Source organism: Hirundo rustica, chromosome 1 (assembly GCF_015227805.2).
Source record: "Hirundo rustica isolate bHirRus1 chromosome 1, bHirRus1.pri.v3, whole genome shotgun sequence".
NCBI lineage: Eukaryota > Metazoa > Chordata > Aves > Passeriformes > Hirundinidae > Hirundo > Hirundo rustica.
Genome location: NC_053450.1, coordinates 51,151,172 through 51,174,815, shown reverse-complemented (window position 1 = coordinate 51,174,815; position 23,644 = coordinate 51,151,172). Strand labels below are relative to the sequence as shown.

At 40.3% G+C, this 23,644-nt stretch overlaps 1 protein-coding gene across 3 annotated transcripts in view; it reads right to left on the bottom strand.

The window, feature by feature from the left end:
- ARHGAP28 (Rho GTPase activating protein 28) overlaps window positions 1-23,644 on the bottom strand; it is a 76,616-nt gene that overhangs the window by 50,354 nt on the left and 2,618 nt on the right. Inside the window, exon 1 of one of the 3 annotated variants that reach the window (XM_040057221.2) lies at window positions 13,484-13,559. The exons of the other annotated variants lie outside the window; for them this stretch is intronic. The gene's annotated coding sequence lies outside the window, so the exon portion shown is untranslated. Of the gene's footprint in view, window positions 1-13,483; window positions 13,560-23,644 lie in introns of those variants that run through there. 3 annotated transcript variants of the gene reach the window in all.

Genomic DNA, 23,644 nt, shown 5'->3' with positions numbered 1-23,644 from the left:
CATTAAGCTCTTCTTGTACAAGTTAGAGTCTGGCCATGACACTGAGCTGAAATCCATCAAATTGCCATAAATGTCTATATGACACCAGAAGGCAAAAGTTGAAAAAGGCAAATTTCTGACCTCAAATCAAGTGAGAGAAAAACCAGGAAAAACTGTGAACAAACCAATTAAGTGAAGGTTCTTCTCTCTCTGAAATATTGTTCCAGAGGACCACGTTTTATTATGGAGAAAAATAAAATATTATACCAGAGAATAACTTCCTAGATGCCCACCTTATTAATAAAATCTTGAAAGGGCTAACATTAATAGACATTAATAGATTTTTAAGGCATTTTTTCACACAGATTGAGTCAATCACACCATGCATATGCCCCTTCTGAAGTTGCTTACACTTGCACTGTGTCCAGTTGTTTTTCTACAGTGGAGCGCTCCTTTTTTTTTTTTTTTTTTTTTTTTTTGCCCCTTTCCTGCATGGTAAAGCCGGAAAATTCCACTAGTGATAATTCTGACAGCTCACTCCCCCTCCTGTCACTCCTTGTTTAAGAAAGCAAGAGGGAGGGAACATGGTCTGAAAGGCTGAGAAATTACTGATTCAGTAAATTCTACAAAGTCTTACCTCAGAGCAGAACAGAGCCTTGGTGTTATCCTTAAAGGAGCAGAGCAGAGTCTTTCTTAAACCCAACTTCTTCATGCTCCTAGTGGCAGTGAGTCCCTCCTCAACCTATAATCACCAAGTTGCATATTCTGGAAGCTCTCTGACAGCCTGTGACAGGATATTCTGCCTCTAGTCACACAAGGGCTGCAGGAACAAAGAGTGGTGGAGCTTCTGGCCCTTCTGGGAAATGGACTGACACTGCTCCATCACTATTTAAAGAGCAGATGCCTTCAGGATAAATCCTCTTAGTATGTTTTCCTGTTTGTGTCAGAACTTAAACCTTTTATCTGTTTCCTAAGAGGAGAAATAAAAAAGTAATCAGCACTAAGCTGCTCTTTAATGCAGGAGAGTCCCTGTGGGGTGGCTCAGAAAAAGACAGAGCCAGCCTATGTGTTTTCTTCTAAAGGGAAATGAGACACTGTCATTAGCATAATGCAGAAGCTCATAAATGGCCAGATGCAAATTAACGAGGAGCTCTTTCTGCATGGAGATGGCTGCTCCAACCAGAGTAGAAGCGTGGTGTGCAAAGACAGAGAGGAAAGAGAAGGGAGCCAGAATACAACTGTTAAGAAATCAAATATTTATGGGGAAGCCTTCCTTGCTTTTCTTACAGTGGGATAATCAGTGGGGGGCCCAGATGAATACTGAAAAAAGCATTCAAAAGGTTTATATGAATAGTAGCCCAGAATTGGGTTGTGGCCACAAGATCAGTAAAGGCTTGAGATTCAGGGACGGTTTTGAGCTGCAGCTGTGGGATGAGGAAACACACTGTGCAAAATGCTCCCTGCCACAGGCAGTTAATGCTGTCAAAGGAGCCCTAAGAAATAACTCTTGAGCATGGAAAACATATGAGTTGGTCAAACTTTACTCCCTCCACCAAACCTTTATTTATGCACTGAAATGCTTCAATGGGTCTGTCAAATTTACAGCATTCCTGTCATCATTCCTCCAGCCTGAAATACAGAAGGAAAAGCTAAGTTTCTGGTTATAAGCTTTTTGTTATCCTACACTTCCTCCAAAAACATGGCTAAAACCCTACAGCAGAATAAAGGAAAAAGAAAGCCTGTTATTTAATCAGAGAAAGGAAAAAAAAAAAAAAAAAAAAGACTGAAACAAAGGAGAGAGGAGGGAAAGGACTTCCTGAATCAGACACAGATTTCCTAAGGGGCAGAAAAGAGCAAAACCAGAAGTGATTTGGTTTTACAGTTCATCTTGAAGTTAAATTTGCTCTGTGTTTTCAACTGGACTTAATGTCACCTTTTTTTTCTTCTGGGAAACTTTTATGATTGCATAAATCCTTGAAAATTTTGCAAACTTCATTTACCATTGTCTGTAGGTCTGTTTGGGGACTTTTAGGTCATGCTTTAAAGGACTGACTGCAAGAAAGAGGGAACATGCCTCAGGAATTTGGTACTGGACTGTGGGGCTGGTCATGCTACAAATCCAGGTGATGGTGGTGGTGACCAGAAACTCCTTGGAAGCTCCTACTACTTTGCCTGGAATTATAAAATGATGCCAGTTCATACCATCCCAACTAAATACCTCTACAGTGTTACTTTCTAAAGGAATTCAAAGGCAACCCCTAGGCTGAATAGTTATGAGACTGCCCTCTCTGCTTCCTTCAAGGATGTTGTCTCCCTCTTCTCAGTGAAGTGATGTAATGCTATTTCACCGCATAGCGCTATAGCGCTGCCTCCTCTCATTTCACTGAGATATTTCACTATTACTCTCCTTTGTCATAAATATAGTTTTAGGATTGCTTTTTCCCAAGGTTGCTCTCTGATGAAATTTATACAATTATCAGTAACAGTGACTTAGGTTTTCCTAGAAACTAAGGTGACGTTTGGTTGCATTTTGCAAATATGAAACTTTCAACCCCTGTTCCTTGTACCTAGCTACCCATGGGGTAGAGGAAAATATTTTTGGGAAGGGAGACAAGGAAATGAAGGTCGGCTTACATGCAACAATTTACAATGAGTGCATCTTCCCTCCAGCTGCTGTTGGCAATTAAAACACTCCCCATGCTTCAAGAAGCGCTGCATCCTCTCATTTCACGTTATGTGTTGAACCAGGATGCGTGAGTTAGGATGCTGCTTGCCACAGCCAGCAGAAAGTCACCTCCAAAGAGCAATTCAGCTCACCCGTGGTTGAGAGGTCTCTTCTGCTGTCCACAAAGGGAGAAAACAGTGAGGGACTCACCAGAGAGCTAATAAATGCTGCAAATAGCTAACTGCTAACTGGACATTAGGTACATTTAAAATTAAGGGAAGTGGGACCCTCTAGCTACAGTGCCCTACCTAACATATTTTACCTCCAAAAATACAGTATTTTCTTTAGCTAAATTTTAAACAAACATTTAGGTTTAAAGTCTTGCCACAGAAGTGTGTAAATATGTCTTAATATATATTTTTTGGCCTCACTCTTTCAGGACCAGCATAGTGGTGAGCCTTAATGATATCTGTCCTATGAAAAACAGAGTGGTAAACTCACATACAAAGGTGTCCCTCTGAGATCTGTCGGCCCTGGCATCTTTATTAGTATCTGGGTTTTCTGTCTTATGGTTTGCAGAAAAGTAATTCTGAACCAATTCCATATATGGGACATAATGATGGAATATTGCAGCAGATACACTGAATGATATAAGCAGATATACATCTGATAAATACTGACACATGTTTTCACGCTATTCTTTTTCTAAATATAAATGTTATACCAGTCATAAACAATTAGCTGTGTAAATAACTGATTTTTTTCAGGGCTTTGGCCAAACAAGTAATTGAACAAAGTCTTCATTTAAAGTTAATCTGAAACAAAGCATTTTCTTTTCCTGTAGAACTTCAGAAGAACAATAAACAGTTGGATCTCAGAGATTTGTTTTACTGTTCTGTTGGAAGTTAAATCCACATAAATTAGAAAGAAAGCAGTTCGTTTAGAAGACGTTGCAATGAAATGTTTCAGCTTTTTCTGATTTTTGCCAATTTTTTTTCCCTTGGCTCAAAACATGCTCTTGTAGATTATTCTGATCAAACCAAACTTTTTTTTTTCCCCTTGAAAAATAAATGTTCCTTTTATTTTAGTTCCACTTCTGAATACAGTCTCCTGTCCTAACGGGTTACGGCTGCTGGGGAATAGCTTTAAGGACTTGTCTAACTGATGTCATATGGCAGGCATGAAAATAAAACTACAAGGAAGGAACTGGAATTATTATCATTGGATTAATTATTCCACAGAAATTCAACTGGCATGATTATAACTGTGTGGAGGTTACTTCTGAAACATGACTTCTCTTTCAGAGTCTCTATATATTGATCTATTCCAGCTGTAGTGAATAAAAGCCAGAGGCTCTTCTCCAAGCTAGATTTTCCATTAATACTGGGATACATTAAGCGCACATGCTCCAAATCTGGATTGTTTTTTTGTGGCATAAAAATGTCAAGATGCTAGAATTTAATAAGTGATGTACTTGAAAGCAACTATATAGACAGAAAAAAATAGCATTTCATGGCCAAGCAGTCCAGACTTGACACCAACTCCTCAGATGCCACGGAAGATTAAACCTTCTTTTAGGAGATCTCAGAAGATCTTCTTCTTCTGTCTGTGCTTTGGCAGAGGATCTGTGAAATGTCCTACCTACACTCGTGATTACGATTTAATTGTGGTTTTACCTCTGCCTAGGAGACCATTAATTTACAGAACAGGGATTTTTCAAAAGATAATACTTAACCTCAAGACCACTTAGACAGTAAAACCAGTCAGGCAAGAGGAGAGGGTTTACACAGCACGAGAAAAGGACTGCCAAATGTACAGTGTCAATCGACAAAAACTGCAGAACAGAGAAATCCTTGGAGTGCCGGTAGGAAGGGTTCAGTTTGGCAACACCCTGTGCCTCCTCCTGGGAGGCCCGTGGGCCACTGAGCCGGGATACACAAACGCACTGAAGCAGCTTTCTTTATCTGCAGGAGCGCTCGGTGCAGGCTGTGAAGGTCACCTTGACAAATGAACTTGCCTGGTGGAAAAAACCTCCTCCACTAGTAAATCAGCAGGAACGGACTGAGCTTGTTTTGCAGGGCCCATTGCGATAGCCATAAGCCAGGGCCATATATGCACTGGAAATAGTTTCTGGGGTGGTGTGAGGGGGAAGCTGGGCTTTGTGCTGAAATTGCAAACAGAGTTTTTCTCAGGTGACTCTTTGACAAACACTATTTCCCCCCCTTAGCTTTCAGTCAAATTGTCAAAGGTGACTTCTGACAATATTCTCCTATTAGGTCCTCTGAGAAAAGCCTGTATTGCTTCTTGCATTAAACAGTACCATAGACAAGCTGTTATTTAACCTAATTCCAAAGATTTACAAAACAGTTCCCTAAGGAAGCCACTTAGTATCCCTTAGAGCCATAGTTCTTTAAAAGCTAAACCTAGAAGGCCAAAAATAAAAAGGTGACAGTCTGTAAGAAGACTTACTGACAGAGGAGACCATGAATAACAAACATGCCAAGTCACAGGGCAAGAAGAAGAAGCAGAAGCAAATAATTGCTTGAATTGCTGATGTTGCTGATGTGTTGCTATATAAGCGATGGTATTGATGATATTGCTGAAGGCATTTTCATCTGGATAGAAGGACCTGAGCTGATTGTCTGTAATGCTACCATTTTCTGTATTCTCCAGAACCAATTTCTGGCAACAGCCTGACAACAGAATCATAGAACCATAGAATGTTACAATACCTTGTGTTGGAAGAGACCTTTAAGATAATTTATTTCCAACCCCCAACCGTATTCCAACTCTTCACCATGAGTCCAACCATCTTTACACCCTGAACCAACTGTTGTCTGAAAGAGGCTTTTCTAGGTATAGTTGGGATTACTCCTCAAAAGAAGTGAAATTCCGGCCCTTAAAAGGAATCTTTTCTGCTGATCCGTCCCCATTTTGCTTTTTCTCATCCCAAACCACCTTTCAAACTTGTTTTTCTTTTACTTCTTCTGCTCAATGTTGCTCCACATCTTTGATGCACTGGGAAATGTTAGGGGTAGGGTTCCTGCTGTCTAAAATGATTGCCTGCCTCCCTACTCCAAAATAAGAATTTTCGTAACATATGATGTGGGCTGAGGGTTCAAAGATTATTACAAAGAGTATAGAAAACCCAGGATGCATGACATCAAGGGCTAAAGGATTACTGCAGCTTGAGCAAAAACAGAGGAACATTGTTTAAACCCAAACAAAGCCAAGCAATGGGTAAAAGCCCTGGCTTACTGATTGCCAAATGTAAGACATTTATTCTCCTTCCTCCCTTAGATGTTAACCAAGTACTTCTGAACTAGCTACAGCTAAACCACTGTAATGTATCAAGATATTTTTATATTAACAGATGTTCTTCACAAATGTAAAAAAGTAACTGCCAGATTCATATTTGGCCAGTGATTTTATTTTAAGAATTGGGGTGAGTTTCTGATTACCAATTTGCTTCTCCTTAAAGGCGCAGATTTAATTTGGACAAAATACCTTATTAGTTTCACCTGTTAGGTAATGTTAATTTAATTGGCAGTATTACTTAAGTGGGACTGTAAATCATGAAATGTGTTCTGGTAAAAGAACTTTAAAAATTCCCTAACTAAATAGGCATCACGTCTGAAAATTCTGTTGGACACAAACAGACAAAGGAAAAAAGCAGTTTCTAATTTCTGTACACAATTATGACTCTGAATATGCTCAATCCATTACAAATTGCCCACTCCTTAAGTCCATTCCTTTAAACAGAAACATATGTAAGTCAAAGACGTATCTAATTACAATGTATAAATATTAGGTTAGTCAAAGATTTTGCTAATTATTTGACAAAAAAACAGAACTGGGCCTCACAGTCAGGCAGAATTTGGGATGCCTGTTTTATACAATGCAGTAAAATAGAGGGTAGGACAAAAAGCCCCAAATTTCTATTACCAAGTTTAAAAGAAAGACTCTATCTTACCCATTCTATCACAGACATTTCAACATAAAAAACCAAAAATATATGACATTTGAAAATATTAGCATGAGATTAAAAAAAGAAAAAAAAAAGTAGATACAGTAGTATTTACCACTGCCATAGGGCATGAGCTGTAGCTGAGGCCACAGATCTCTTTTCCTGGCTTCAACTCAGAGACCTGGAGTCCACCACGATCAGCACTTGGAACACTCAATGCAGCCAAAGTCATGCCAGTGCCATCTAAGGAAGCAAGACTAAAACTAGTACTGCTGGAAGTGGTATTTTACCTTTAATTGTGCAAGCCTGAATAGCGGTAAGTACTGGAGACTCAGGCTGGCAAAGGCACTGGGAAATGGATATGCTCCTCATCAAACGCAAATGCCTTCAAAAGCCTGTATAGGGTCCTGCATGCTTTCAAAATCAAGGCTTTCCTCAGCATTGAGAAATCTCTGGCTTCAACAGAACTGTCCTGCAAGCAAGATACACCTGGACCCACGGTTTTCATGAACAGAAAAGGGCCAGCCTGAACCTGCCATTCACAGCTTTTGCTTCCCAGTCCCTCTCACGCTTGCACAAACCTAGGTGGGAAGCCTGAGGAGGACACCAGCCACATGACAATGTCACAGGTTTCATGGAGTCCTGCAAGATGGTTATCTGACAGTTATTTCCTCTTGCAACAATCTGTTGCAGCAAAGCTCTTCAGCTCTCTGTTGTTCATTTAACAGCTGGTACTGATGCCAGCACCAGTGGTTTCACTGGCAGAGCTTCCTTGGCTTTGGCAATACAGAAGAAAATTGTTGATTAAAACTAATAGAAAGTTCTGGATCAGAGAGACAGAAAATTCAAGATATTTGATAGAAGATGGTGTTTCAAAAAGGCTTTTGCGGCAACACTGCCAAGACTGCAGTAAGTCTCCTTTGCCAGCTGATGCGATTGCAGGCTGTGCTCTTCAGATGGTCCAATGGACAAGTGTTTCACAAGGCTCATAAAAGCTGAGAAGACAATTTATGTCTTATAGGACATGAGTTGGTAACTTAGTGGTGGGTTATGGCTGATGGGGAAAAGCATGTGTTGTAAAGGGGAGGCAATCTGACAATGTCACCTATGCAGGACACATACAAGCACTATCTGATGAAGATGCCCCTTACTGTCTGCCCCGCCAACATCTGGTTGGGGGTTTGGGTGCAAAAGACCTACCAGGAATTCCCATGAGAATCTATTTCTTGATAGGGCTGCAGCGCTGTATCCAGTATTGTGGACAAATTCCAGCATACACCCACCTCTGTGTACAGTGATCATGAAATTTCATTCTGCTGCTTATGCCACCTCTGTTTATGCCACCTGTGTCTGTTTCCATGTGCTGTGAAAATGTTGCTGTGCATTATTATTATTATTATTATTATTATTATTATTATTATTCACTGCAGGTGTGAATCAGACACAAAAACCTCCTGCTTGCCGTCCTTTGTACCAGCTACCCTGCAAATTACTGTTTACCATCAACAGCCTGCAGCCCACCTGTGCCCATGCAGAGCACTGTGCTCCCTAGCCATGTTCTGATTGCAGTTCAGGCAGAAAACGTCATTTTATAACCCTAAGATAGCCACATTTCAGTGATGGAATTGCTTCTTTCTCACTAGATACACTCAGAAAGATAGGAGTACAAGAAAAGCATAGCAATAAAAACAAAAAGCCAGAGATTTTCCAATTACATGGCCAGAGATACTCAATTACATGGCAATTTTAAAGCTGCTGTCTCGGGCCCTATGAGGCATAGTGCTCTGGTCCAGTGAAGAATTATTTCTACTCTCAGAGGGTATGGACATACGTGGACTCAATCCAATCAATGATCCAGGACTATACTTTTGGCTTTTTCAGGCCCTAGGCTAATCTTATAACTGAGGAAAAGAGGTACATATTTCCTCTATTTTTGTTTCTCTTTCTGGCTGGCTGTTAAGAGAGCTATCAGCTCTAACACCAGCTATTTGAAGACAGATGGATCTTTGCAATGCTTGGTTAAACTTTGTTGTACTAGAAGCGGAGAGTGAGCAGGGGGCAGGTGAGCAAAAGTGGTGCTTCTCGATGGTGGTTTTTTCCACATGGCTAAAATGCTGGGTGTCTGCATTTCAGCACCACAGCTGATGCACTGCAGGTGACAAACACACCCCTCACAAATACACACATGCACGGCTGCACAAATGGGTGCAGAGCACAGGCGAGACCACACCACAGTGAGCGTGTACACCTTGAGGATTTTTAAAGCATTAAGGATCAGCTGATAGAGGAATTACACAGCCTGACCCTGAAACTAAAACCTTAAGCTGATTTACCATGACAGCAAGAAGTGTCTCTGCTTGCTTCATCATTCCTTTCTTACCATGGTCTTCAGACTAGTTACAAATTTGGCAGTAAGATCTGAAAATTTACTTAGTAATTCTAATTTTCAGCAGCTCTTCACGAAGATTCACTATCATTGGAAAGAGATGGAAGTCGAGTGCACTGAGGTTGCACATCATGTTGACAGCCACGTTTGGAGTTAGAGACTTGAAATATTTAATGTAGTGTGTGGTGTCAGACATACCACGAGTTCTGGTTTACTAGGGATTTCTCTGAACAGATTTGACAGCTTATTGCCCCTTTGGACTATATGCTGAGTATGCCCACGAATTTATTACACACTCTCCTTTCTGCACTATAGCTGAAGTTTTTCACATGCTGAGCAAAAGGAGTTTTGAGTAACTCTAGGTAGGACCTCAGCTCAACTGAAACTATTGTCCCCTGGAGTTTCCTCAGGAGCCAGCAGTCTATTCTGGAGTTTCCACTGTGGGCAACCAGTAGTCTAATCCTGCTTGGAACTGACCAGAATAAAAAACACGGGTGTTGGAGTGGAGAAGGAAAAATCTCACTTAAAAGTGCCAGGACTCAGAGCTGGAAAGAAGTTTTTTTTACAAACCTGAAAAATTAAGCAAGGTCTGATTCCTTTGAGGTGCTCAGCACACTGGCCATGATCCAGTAAAGCACTTAAACATTAAGTGTGCTCTGGAGAGAGCTGTAGGGAACAGCCTTAGCACCAAGTACCCGGCAGGATCAAGCTCCAAATAGGGACCAGACATAAACCAGACAGCATTATGTCAGGTTTACCATATTGATACGTTATTTAGTTTGTATTTTAATTTCCCTTTTTTCCTTTTTTGCTTGGCCTTTTTTATATAACAATTCATGTGTACTAGCAGAGCAGGGCAATGCACTGAAATTGCCACTTACCACCTTTTTGCAAGTATGGAGTTAAAGCAAGAGCTGGGAAAGCGGCTGCTTGTTTTTAACTTAGATCAGCAGTGCTTGGAAAAGGACCATCAGGAGTTGGGAGCTGCTGAAGGAAGGAAAATGCTGACTGTGCTCGAATGAGCTCTCCAAACATGTGTTGAGTGCACTACTGCACTTGAGAGAATTGGTGCCTGCATCAGAGGCTATTTTAATGCCTTGGGGCTTTTTGGAGATGGGGGCAAGTAGGATGGCTGAGCCGGAACAGTGGAAGGTAGCTTTCTGCCTGTTTATAAACTGGGTTCAAACTGAACTGAAGCGAGAATGCTGCCAGGCAGTGTTCAGCACTCATGCATCCACTAAGGTCACCTGCCAGGAGGCAGCAGGAAAAAAATCAAATTCTACTTGTTGCTTTGTTTTTTTAAACAAGCTCACGGCTTTCCCCCTTTTCCTTTCCAGCGTGGTTACAACTATCTCCAGAACTTCCTCACAGTTGTGATTTGTGTAGAGGCCAGTTTTTACATGGATGTTTTTGAAATTGAGCACTGCCCGGCTGGAAGCTGTCCTAGCTGGAGCCACATTGCTTCAGGAAGGACATGAGCTCCAGCCAAGGTGGGACACGTGCCTCTTTCTCTGCACTGCTGACTCTCAAGACAGAGCAGTCTGGGCTCAAGTCCGAGCCTCAGAGCTTGGATTAGGGCACGCCAGCTGGCTGCCAGGCAGGTTAGGGGTATTTTTGCACAGGCTGCAAGTCATCACTTTGTTGGAGCTGTGCATGTGTGTGGGTTGTGCAGTTAGACCAAAGGGGAAATTTCTGTGATCATTTTAGCATTTGGGCAACTGGAAAAGGAGCTGATGGAGGCGCCAGACCTTTGCTTTCATGACTGCATTAATCTTCTCCTGGCCTTGGAGAGAAATTGTAGATGAACTTAACATGTGTTCTCAGAGCTTTCATTCTCAAAGTTACTTGTGCTGTGGATCCTGAACTGATGAATGATAATGCCAGTGAATTGGCCAATATAAATTAAACTTCACTGGGTAATCATTTTAGTGACAATTCCTGCTGCTGTGTTGTTACATAAGAAGTTGACAGTTGAATACCATGACCTGGAACTTTTGAGAAACACAGATTTTCCTATCTCAAAAATTGGTGGTGGGGACTGGAGGAAGCAGTAATGCCATTTTATTTTACATCCAAGAAGATTATTTTCTTAAGTGTAGTTATGGAGTTCCTTTAGTCCAGGGAAAGGAGTTTCAAATGAATGTAATTATAAGAGTTAAGATAAATAATGTTATTGCTACTGCTGGAAAAGTTCCTAATTAGCAACCAAAGTATATTAACTGTCATGTCAAAGTTTAGTCCATAGCAAATGTGGCATAATTCAAAGTAATTCTGTCATGAAAGAAGTAAAAGCCTAGTTAAGTTACTTTTTATTAGCCATGCACTAAGAGCAAGTCCCTAAATGGTTATAAAAGCTCAGAGTGTAAGTGGCAGCTTGTTTTGTCATCACAACTTGGTTGTGACTCTGAGCCCTAATAGACTAGGAAAGAATGAAGGTAGTTTGGGGATAGCTGACTACCAGACAGTGCCTAAGAGTTTGGTGGAAATTTGACAATAACTTTTGATCAAACAAGGGACAAGCTGAAACGAAGCCATTTTGCTTCTGTGAACTGCCTAGCCCTCTAGTGTCCCCCAGATAATGCTCTCATAGATGCAGTTGCCACAGCTTCAGGAGGTACACAAGTCTATGGGCGGGTTTTCTTTGGTTCTCCTACACTTTCTGTCCATAGATTTGCTATAGAGCTGCAGCTCTGAAAACTGACAGGCAAAGTTTTCTGGCTTCGCTGTAACATTTTGAGGCAATGATATGAGCTGCGAAAATGGTCAAGAGAGCCCCAGAGCACCCCCTGGCACATCCCACAGTCAAGCTTAGAAGTCACCCGAGTTTGTCCTTCATGAGCAACTGGACAACACAATTTATTGCCCCAGGTGTCCATCTGTGAAAAAAGTACAACCCAACAATTTTGTATAGAACATTAAACAGAATATGACTAATAATGTGCAAATCAAACCCAGTAAACCTTGCAGGAAACACAGGGCAAGTGCTACTCAGAGTAGGTTTATGATCTAGTTTGTGTCTAATGAAAATTAGACAACCAAAGCAACTCAGAGGAGCCAGAGGGGCCACCAACTCAGAGAACTGCTCTCATTGTTTATCTTATCAATGGGATTAAATCAGCCCATCCATCAAAAAAATGTCCAAAGTACTTAGAAATACAGTAAATCAGAAAATACTGTAAATAATAAATTTTTTTGTGGTACAGTCAGTACATGTATCTGCGTCAAGGCTTTCCACTCAAGATATTATCTTATTGCTTTTTTCATGCAACACAAATTAATTTCATTTTTGTTAGGCAAACACTGGATAGTAGCACAAGGTCAATCACAGCTAACCAAGAAGCTACTCTCTTATCATAATTTCCAGGGAAGCAAGACTTTCCTATTTACATACCATATAGGATAGCAGTCAAAACTCAAATACAGTGTAGTAAATCATTCGACCGTTGGCATTTCAAGGGTTGCATCAAAGAAAAGTACAGACCCGACCTTTTAAAAAACTTCTCCCATCACATCTGCTATGAATGTGTATTTTCGTATGCCTTCTTTGTGAAAATGCCCAGTAATGTGCGTTTCAGTTTCTTGTTCAGATTTCCGAGTAACAATTTCTACAATCCCTATTAAATATTCTAGTCACAAACATTCTTTTCCACATAATCTAATCACAGAACTTTTCAACAGCTTTAATTTCAACAAGTGCATGATTAAATCAGTAATTTAAGTAAAGCACCACATCAAAACAAAACATTGAATTCAAGAATAAGCCTCAGCTAAAGAATTTTGATCTTTCATCTACTTTCATCATGGTTTTAGTCTATCCTTCACTTTACTACTTAGTAATGGAAAAGTGTATCTACACAGCAAGATCTCTTCCAATGCTGTCAAATATTACCCATTTTCAAAAAATGACTGGAATAGCCAAGATTTTATCAACAACAAGGCAAAAAAAATCCCTCAACTGCCTCGTAAGAGGCTCTTGTGGGATAGTCATTAAAGTAGATCTTAGGTGTATTTTCTTTTTTACTTATGCACTTCTTATTTTGTTAAGTAATTGCCACTTCACCCTTAACTTTTGAGTTTTCTTCTAAGTTCCTTTAGATTCTATTAATGATTGGAAGTTTTCTTGCTTAAGGTTCAGATGCGTGCTGTATTATTTTATCTTTACGTAAGAGATACACTATGAATATACAGATAGGATGACAAAAAATCTCCACCAATCTTCTTATCTTAGGCACCTAAAACTTACATATCTATATATTTCTATTAATTTCAATTGATGTCTATAACCAGAATCAATTCAACGATTCATTTCCATGAGATAAAACATCACCTGCAAAACCCAGAATACCTTCCCTGTTCTTAAAATCTACAGGACTCATTCCAAAACCACAAAAGACTAACTCAGCAGAAGTCAAAAGTAATACCAGAAGCACACAGAATATCACAGACAGAAGAAAAAAAAAAAAAAAATCCCACAATTAATACTTACAGAATTTCTTAAAATCTAGCTGTGTCTTTCAAGCTGCTGGCCAGACAGCTGTGCATGTGGCAGAGGCACAAACAGTACAACCTTTGTTACCTGTTCACAAGACTATTTGAAGTCCACTAAAAAGCAAACTTCTCTTACAAAATGACAAAAAAAGATGAAGGAAAAACACATACATGATTTTGCATCAGCTCTTTTGCTTTCCGCACAGCACTTCCCATGAAGATTGCAACGTAGAATTTTTTTTTCTGTCAGTATTGCTCACTTTGAGTTTTTATAGCTGTTTGGAGATCTGCATCATTGTATTTGATTTCAGCTAATCAAGCATACAAATGAACAGGAATGCAGACACACAGCACTGTAAAAAACACAGAAGGAAGTTTTTTCAAACAAAATCCCTTTATTAGACAGTGGTTCCAGTGATGCAATCAGAATAGGAAGGAAAGTCTGTGTTGCTTCATTGTTTTGTTTGGATTTTGGGGTCCAGTGTTAGCTTGTGATAATATTTCCATTTGTAAGTATATTTCTCTGAGTGCAATCCAAAAAAGTGACTGTGATGAATCTAAAAGGGAAAATATCCCATTGAACTTGCTAAGTTTTTCCATTATGGGTCACCATTACAGAATTACCCCACTCAATTATCTTTCCTGTGTAGCTCAGTAGTTTCTGGCTAAGTTTACTGTTTTTCATCAAAGTCCAATAAATGCACAAAGTGGATGCAATAGAAATGTAATTACAGAGAAATTCAATAACTGATTCATCCCTGTGTGGAATTTAGAAGTTTCTAAGAGAATGGAGCAAATAGGATAAATGACAAAAAAGAAGAACTGCAATACGTATCAAAGATACAGAGTCAGCCGCAGAATGCTGACACAGGACATCTGGATCTTCGGAGACAAGCCCAAAGGCTACTGTCACCAGGAGGAGTTCTATGTCTGACTTTCAATGTGGTGAGATGTCACTTACATTTGTAATCCAAAGATTCAACTCTGTCCAGCCTCCACAGTTCAACACTTAAAACAAACTTCTACTCTTCCCCAGAGTGACTTATCTGATCAACTCATCACAGCACCTAACTCTAAACAGGATTTTCCAGGTGTCATGGACAGAGCACTATGTTGTTTCTCTGGCTTTAGATATCATAGTTCAAGAGTGAGAAAGAGGAGAAATGTCACCCCAAGCAAACAAGAATTTTCTTTATGTCTCCCAAATATAAAACACACAACAGCAGTCTTGCAAAGTGAGCACACTCTTTTCATGAAATATTAAATTGATGTCAAAGATTAAGAGGTTTTCTCCCCTTCTGTAAGAATATGCCACTCCCCTCACTGTACATAAGGATGTGTTGTTCATGGTTCATCCTTGAGATCTACTCATCGCTCTCAAGTGATCTTCGGGAGATGGTAAGTTTGGTCTGCTATAACCTCATTATACAGCTTCACTCATTTTATAGGTAGCTAAAAATGATGGAGAAGCGGTATTAAGTTTTTGACTAACTATAGATCAGAGAAAAGTATAGAAAAATAAATACTAAGCTTATTATCTTCAGCTATACCAGTTGCTTAAGTATACTGACATCAGCAAATGTTTTAAGACACTGTGAAGAGGCCAAAGCCATAAATATGTGTTTTCCCACTCTTCCCACTGTCTGTGCTGTTTCTGGTTTTTTTCTGGTGCCTGGTGCAAACTGATGTACTTAATTTCAAAGATTAATCCCATTCCAAGTTCAAATTTATTCAAAGTCTTAAAAGATTGCCTATCAAATGTTATCATGTCCAGTGAATTCATGGGATATGGCTATTTGTGGGCTTTAGGGTAGCCCTACAGGTGAGTATCATGTCAGAATTTGGGTCATTCCTGTTGTTGCATAGCCTGAGGTCCCCTTGGTTTGCATGAAATATAAAATCTGTCCCAGTGATGGAAACTTGTCACCAGTAGTCTCAAAGGAGGAAACTTAATCTAGCCATCCACTCCACTGATATAATTAGGAATGCACTTTGTCAGCCTTTGAGGGTTTAACTACAGCTGGCTGGGCTCAAGGCAGTCTCAGAAACCAATCTGTTCTTAGTAACACCATCTCCTTCACAAAATTACAGACATACTTTCAGCAGATATACCCAGCTGACTGCTGAATGATGTTTTTCCACCCACTTTTGCAGTGGTCAATGTCTTTTTCAGCATAACTGAAGCATTGGATCAATGCCATGAAATGATTCAGAAACCAAAGGCTGAACTGACAGCCCAAGAATAAAGGTTATAAACCTTATTTACAGTGTTTGAATGTGGCTCAATGCAGTTTCTGAACATCATCATATTTCTGATCCAGCTGATGAAATTTAATTAGAAAGGAGATTCTACTGGATATTCAGATGCTGACTGGCCTCAGTCTTGTTTAAGAAATAAAAGTCTTTTCAAGTTCTATTGTCTCAGAAAATCAGAACGCTTCTCTTCAGATGGATTACCTAAGATAAAAGGAAAAAAAAAAAAAATCTAACCTGATAAAAATGTAAAATCTTTCAATTTATTCATCAGAACTAGCACTGGATCCCTGCTGTACCCTTGGATTGTTCTGCTGGAGTTGACAGGGATTCAGATGATGAATACTTTCATATTGTTGTCAAGAAGCCTTTCTAAGTGAGTATCACAAGCAACAGTTCTTTTTCATATGCTTTTCCCTTGTAGGAATCTGATTTGCACAAAAGAACAAGATTTTCTGCTATGGTTCGAGTAAGTTGGGTAAAGCTTCCCTTCCAGGCTGCAACATATTTGAGAAAAACGTGGTGTAGCTTTATACCTGTTTATGTACCTAAACCTGAAAATACCCAACCTAATCTATTTATCAGCAGAGTGGCCTGTTCAGAAAAACACATACTTTTTTTTTTTTTTTTTTTTTTTCCTTATCAGTCCTGAAGCATTAGTTTAAACACTCTGAATTCCAGCCTTCAAGTTTCCTACAGTCGTGTCAGGGGGCTGGACACGGACTCCCCAGGACCAGAAGCCTGCAGCTGAGGTAGTGCGTCACCACGGCTGTTTCCTGGCTTGGGCCAAACTCTGTGCTAACATGGTCCTACAGCTCCTGGCACAGACAGAGGGAGGTCAGATTTGCTTGCAGCCACCCCACGAAAATATGTTCTGAATTCCTGTGTGCAGCCATTACGTGGTAATCTTGATATCCACTAAAGCCACGAATTTATTACCTTGCTGTTAAACCATATGATGTCAGACCAAATGTCTTTGGTTTTACTTTTTTTTTTTTTTTCATTGCTTTATTTGGTTCTTTTTTGCCAGTAATGCAGATTTTCAGCAGAATACAGACATCACAGCTGAGCCTAAATACTGATAGTACACAAATTCCAGCGTCCTGCATCTGAGAGCAAAAAAAAATACTGTGAAATAAAAAAAGCAATACATGTCTTACTTACATCAGAAAGTTCCATGTAAGGAGAAGGTTAACTCTGAAAATTATAACTTAACTGTATATTTTAGAATTCTTGATAGCACTAAGTGTTAATTCTTGAGTTAGACATCCTAGTTATCCACATGAATATCATACCCTATGTTTGAATCTGAAAAGAAAAATTGAGCATCCAAGGACATCCTATAATAACAAACTCCATGTACAAACGGGTCATTACTTAAAACTAGTGATTCATTGTTGCATGACAACTAAGGCAATTAACTGCAGATTTACTTGGGTTAAGTGTAGACTGAATCAAGCTGTTTTAGCTTGCATGTTCTTACTGCATTGCTCAGTGTGGCGCGGTTAACTTTGGGCCAGGGTTAGCTAAATCTTGTAAAACAAATTTAGTAGTTAAAAAAAGGCATAAGAGATGGAGTCCATTAAGGATGAAATGCATTTTGACCACACAAAAGAGTTGCAGAATCAACATCTCTCCCTAAAGTATGTGATGTGCTTCCTAAATACAAAACATGGAGGTCCTGTATGATGAAGAAGGCTCTTCAAAAATTGACATAGGTTCTTTTGTTTATTTTTAGTTGCCGCTCTTTGTCAGAGGCAACAGATGGTTTGAACAAATATGCCCGAAGAAAATTCCAGTTAATATTTGACTTATGGGACAAGTAATTCTACTGTTTGCCATATACTCTGCGAATTGTCAGTGACACATGGGTAACCATAAACTTCATGCTCCATCTATGGGCTTGCACATATTCTACACACACAGGTAAATTAGAACAATGAATAGTTCCAGAAAATTCACATTACCAGTAGTGTTAAATTCTCACTGGTTAATTGCTTTTGATAATTGAAAGAATGAAGGAGGGAAGAGAGCAAGCAAATAAGGCAGCATCAAAGGATTGCAGCAGATCACAGGGTTTTACAGTGAAATGCATCCTCTGCATGGAAGATGCAAGAAGGACCCTATATGAGGCAGACACTATTGTTTCAACAGGTGACAAAAGATTCCCATGTACTTAAAAGATCTCTTTCCTTTGCTTGGAAGGCTGTCCTGGCTTCCTTCTTCCCACCCTCTCTCCAAAAAGTGACCACTTTAAAATCCTGCTGCAGCTTGAGGACAAAGGCTTCCCTTGTCTCTGCTCATCAGGATAAACACTGTTTCCGTTCACTTCCTTGCACATGCATGACATGGGCACCATCTGGCCCCGAAATGGCCAAGGACAGCCAAGCCTGAAAAACATCTTTGGAGAATGCCCTAGGCCTCCCTGCTCCATGTTTCACCTGTATTTACAGCAAAGATTTTATAATCATCTCTAAAACATCCAGACAAATATTTAGAACTCAAGTTTTCAAAATATGTGAGTAATGGAGGCAAGTATTGCAAAAAAGAAGACAGGCCTATTCACTCTTACATTTTAATTATCTAAGACTTCATACAGATGCCCTATTCTGCAAGAACACAATTAAAGAAGTCAGCTTGACTTGAGACAGGAGACAGCATAATCAGATCATGCCCTGTTAAGCAAAATTATTGACAAAACGATCTGAGTTCTGATGACTTGATTCCATTTCCACTAAATTCAGAGGTAAAACCTCTATTACTACACTTAAGTGTCCATTAACTCAGTCCATATGTACAAACAAGACTCATATCCCACCTGATGTTTCACTGCATGATTTGTTATTGATGTTTTATTAAATTAGAATGAAAGGAAGGACTAATTCATGTTAGCTTGACTGGTACAACTATCCAGTTCTTGCTCTTAAGGTTAACCTTAAAAAGGATCTGTCATTCTCACTTCTAAATTCCCTCTTGACCACTAGGTATGATAATCACTGGGCCAGAAAACAAGGTTGGATGATATTTTGTTCTGAGTTTTATTAGCTGGAGAAAGAGAAACTGATGGTGAGGAGGCTCTCCACTGCCATACCTCTATTTTGCATTGATTAACTCAGAGTCTGGCTATCTGCAGACTTTGCAGGGGCATAGTTAGCAAAGAACCTACTACTCCATGAGTAAAATTCAAGCCTTTATACATTTATTATGCCCTTCCCAAGTCTGACCATTTCAAAGCTAGGGCTTTGGTTTTTTTATTAGCTCTAGTAAAATATGAAGGCTTACAGCTCAAGAGCTTCTTCCATCTCTGGTAGCAATTTCTGAGACTAACCTGATGGCTGATGTCCTGAGGTTTCATGCACAGATGTTCAGAACACAGTTCCCTGGCTTGTCTCTTGCTTTATTCGTCTTTCTTTTAGTAAATGATGACAACACAGCTGGACTTCGACATCTGATGCTTGTTGTCCATATACACTTGTTCTCCTCTGTCTCTGGTAGGGCTCTTCTACCCTCCACAAAAAGCCTTCTGGCCATTATCTTGCTCATTATCTGCTCAGAGGACCTTCTGCACCAAGAGATTTTAAAAAAGGCTTGTGTAGTCCTCAGGTGGAAATTCATTACCAGCAACATTTAGTAGGAGAGATTTCTCTCTCTCCTTTGTTGAGCTGCCTTCTGCCTAAGCATCCAACGTATGTCCATCCTAAACTGTATGATTTTATGCATCTGAAAATCCCACAGACTTACAGTAGCCACATAATTACATGTAGCATCCTAAATAAGACAACACAACTGCCTCTAAACGAACAAGCTGATAAAAGGCTCCCTGCTCCAGTGTTTATTCCACTCCCTTCAGAGACTCTGACAGTGTCTGGAAAGTTAAGATATGGCAGGGGAAAAAATGAATTACAGAAATGAGGGATCCCTCACAGATCATCAATCTTTTCCTTGCATTAATTACAAGGGATGCCAACTCAAGCACTTCTGCTGATCTCTGCTGTAACAGTCCTTCAGGGTAATAGTGCACTTTTTCAAACAACCTGTCTTTTAAACCATTTCATGTTTTGACTTCAAAATCACTACTTAAACACCATTCCAAACCCCCTGTGTTTGGTGGGACTTGAGGCCCAGCTGTAAATTTCCTCACCACAAAACAACATTTATGAGTAATTTCTTTTCTGACTCCAGATCCTTTTATTTGCACACAAGGATGCGAATCACGTAATATACCTAGGAATGCGGTCCTTCTCCTGTCCTCCTTTGCTCCCCTCTTCTTCCCACGCCCTTGTATTCTTTTTTTGTCTCCCTGTTCTGAGTCCCCAGAACTCAGACAGGACTTGGAAGACCAGGGTGGTATGAGTTGATTTCCACTGAGAGAGAGAGAGTAGGAGGCAGGAAAAGAGGCCCAAAATGCTAGGTAGGATGCTTTGCTTCAGTCACCACCTTGGGATGGGGCTCTGGGCACTATTCTCTGGGTACCTCCCCTGTGCTCTTTGAATGCACCCACCATGGTGGTGGTACCTGAAGGCTGCAAGAGCATGGTCCTGCCCCTCTGGCAGATGTGCTGCCAGCTGGGCTGGCTCTGCTGTGCTGCCTGGCCAGCTGGAGCTAAGCATCGCAGTGGGCCACATGGCTGCTCTACTGTGGTTAGCTGAAATCCAGGATGTCAGCCTGTTTGCTGTGGATACCCCACACTATTTCAGGATGTGATTCTATATTTGTACAGCACTAACCAGATGCTTTTCAGCTCTTGTTCTAGCTAAGTACTTTTACTAGTACTCCATAGTTGTGTCTTGCAGTTGCCACCTCTGCACATTTTCCACACATGATCTCCTGTGCAAAAATAACACTAAGTTTGTGGGTTTCTGGCAGTTTGTTACACCAGTGATGTCAAGCTGCTGGATGCAATCTGAACATGTCTATGTAGTGCATGCAGGCCTCTCAGGTCCTACTCTTTTTTTCTTGCAGGCAGCTCCAACCCTCATGTAATCAGAGATAAGTGACTTAGTTAAAAATGAATGGAGCAGCTGGCTAAATGCTCAACCAAACAAAATGATCAAAGGGACAGAGCCAGATGTTCTTCATTAGCTCTACATATGGAGGTACCAGGGAGAGCAGCAGGAGCACCAAACTAAAAGAAACCAGAGAAGCCAACTCTAGTTTCAACCCTAACATGAGGAGCTGGCTATAAATACTACATTCCTCAGTGTGGCTCCCAGAGGACGTGCTGTATTTCTAAAACCTACAGGAAAAACGTGTCTACTATTGTCTGACTTATTTATATGCATCCTCCTGGTAAGTATTTTATTAAGAATTATCATTCTTAGCATCTATAAAAACATACTTTAAAAATCGTATTTTAGAAAGCTTCTGTAAGTTGTAACAAGGGTCATTTTTTCCACAAAATTTATTTTTTGCCCAGCTGGTGCCAATGCTGTTTTTTTCCTAGGCTACTGATTTGTGGGATGTTCTTTGCCACGTTTAGTACATTTTAAAATTTTAAATTCATAGCTTTGGAGTCCAAGTTGTTACAAAAGGCCCAAGTCGTGTCAAGATTTACTGTGGAAAAGGAGCCAGATTTTTATTTTTGTCTTCTGGGGAAGTTTATGATAGAGTGAGATAAACATCCAAAATAGTTAAGGTTGTTTATCCTGCATCACCAAGAAGACATTCTTGACATGACTTGTATACAACTGAGCAGGAGAGCTGCTCAATCAGCACTGACAGAAATCCAACCCAGATCACCTGGCCTTGGGGTATACAGACCTTACTTCAGTGTGATAAAATCAGCCGGGATAAAACCTGAACTGTTCACATAGCTCCTCCTGTCACAAGACAAATTCTGGTTGTATTCCCATAGTTGTATTCTTTCCAGGGAATTATTTCAGGACACTTTACCTCACCTTGACATAGACCTGTAGTATCTTGGGGCTTGCAAGGAGGAATGAATCCTGCAAAACAATCTGGTGTCGTGCTTGTCCAGTGTAATGACTTGACTATCAGCTCCAAATGTGCAAGACTTAGACTTGGAGAGCAGGGATCCTGGAAGCTGCCAGCAGGCAACTAAATCCACACAGTATTTCTCAACCAATATAGAAAATATTCCTGTTCTTTTCTGACTCTTCGGTTTAGTGATGTCTGCCTGAAAGTCACTCCACTCCACTTAGGAGAGAAACAGGAGGGAGACATGATGAATGCAAGGAGATTGGGAAGGCATTTTCCTGAAACAACTGCAAGTACCAGACTTTCAGTTGACTAGGGAAGAAGGTAAGAAGGGCTCTTGGCTGTGTTGATCAATAGTGCTGACATCTACTTTGTCTTTTACCTTATGCAGCAGGCTCCTAAGGTTGGGAGTATATATGCTGCTCTTTGCATGATTATTGATTGAAAAGGCTACTCCAGGTATAATAAGCTTGATGTGCACTTTAAAAGCTGCTCTCACCCCATTCTGCAGGAACAAACCCTGTAAGAGCGCTTTTTCTTTCCCCTAATTCTTATTTCATGCACACATAAGTGCCAGCCACTCATTGCAGTGAAAATTATGTGATCTGCAGTACAGGAGGGGTTCGTTGCTGGTAGATGTGCTGGTAGAAAACAGAGGAACACACTAATTGTCATACCGGAGTCAAGGAAAGCTAGAGCATGACTCACTTAGGAATGCTTTGTCTTCCCCTAATTGCATAATTACTTAAGAGAGCTCACTGGCCATTTGGCATAGAGGTCATGCCTGTTTCCTCTGAGCACAGGAATAACTCCTCCTAGCTACTCCTAACAGGATAAAAAGGGGATGTGAGAAAGACATATGGCCATGGCCCCACTTTTCCTCTATATAATCCAGGAGCAGTATTTGTGCACAACTACAAAGTCCTTCATACTCTGAAATGAGGAAGCCAAGGTTGACCATTATGCAACATAAATCAGCACATTTACCTTTGCCCTGGGTCAGGATCAGTATTGACTGGGAGCGACAGTGTTATAGTCTGGGTTCTTTGGTGCTGGTACTTGCGACATCTGTTTTCTAATAAACAGGATTTTAAAAGAGTGATGGGGTTGCCACAAGAACAGGAATCCTTCCCACTATATTCATACGCTGTGGAGCTAGCCTGACTGCCAAGCAAACAAAACAGAGATCTGCCCAACACCTCATTTTCACAAGCAATAAATAAATAAAGATATGAGTACTATAAATGCTTATAAAATGCACATAAAAGCAGATGGCAAGCTAAGTCAAGAGACCTTAATATTCCATGAGAAAAATGGAAAATGAACTTGCTAGTTACACTAGCAGAATTAAAGGAAGGTTTGTCTGGAGAATTCTCCTGGGATTTCTCTAGGAAACTCAATAGTGCAGTTTTCAGGGCTCACCCCAGCCCATGTATAGGACTGGTTTAATAAGTCTGCAAGATGCAACAAACAGGGAAAGATAGAATTGTCCTTTACAAACTGGTGATGGCATCACTATGCAGTCAAACTCTCACCCCACACTCCTATTCATTACTTTTATGAATTCTCCATCCTTCACTGCACACTGAGGCATCCTCCATTCAAAGCAATTAAAGCAAAATTTCTCCTGTTCTCCTTACAGCCCATCAGCTACTATCCCCTAACCTATGATGGGCTTAATACCCACTGGGCTTAGCAATGGAAATACTTGCAGCTGCTGTACTTGATGCTGACCCTGATGCTGGCAGTGTGTTTTAGAAATGCACACAGGATGCCAGCCTGGTTGCCCCTGTGAGAGTTGTGCATTAATAGGAATCCAGGTGGTCTGATGCATCTGTTAGCGTAACCTTTCGTGTACATGGGCTCCTTAGCTGTGTGTCTGGATTGTCAAGAGTGTTTAAGACTACTCATTTACTTAGGGACTCATGTTGGCTACTTAAATCTTTCCTTTTTTTTTTTTTTTTTTTTT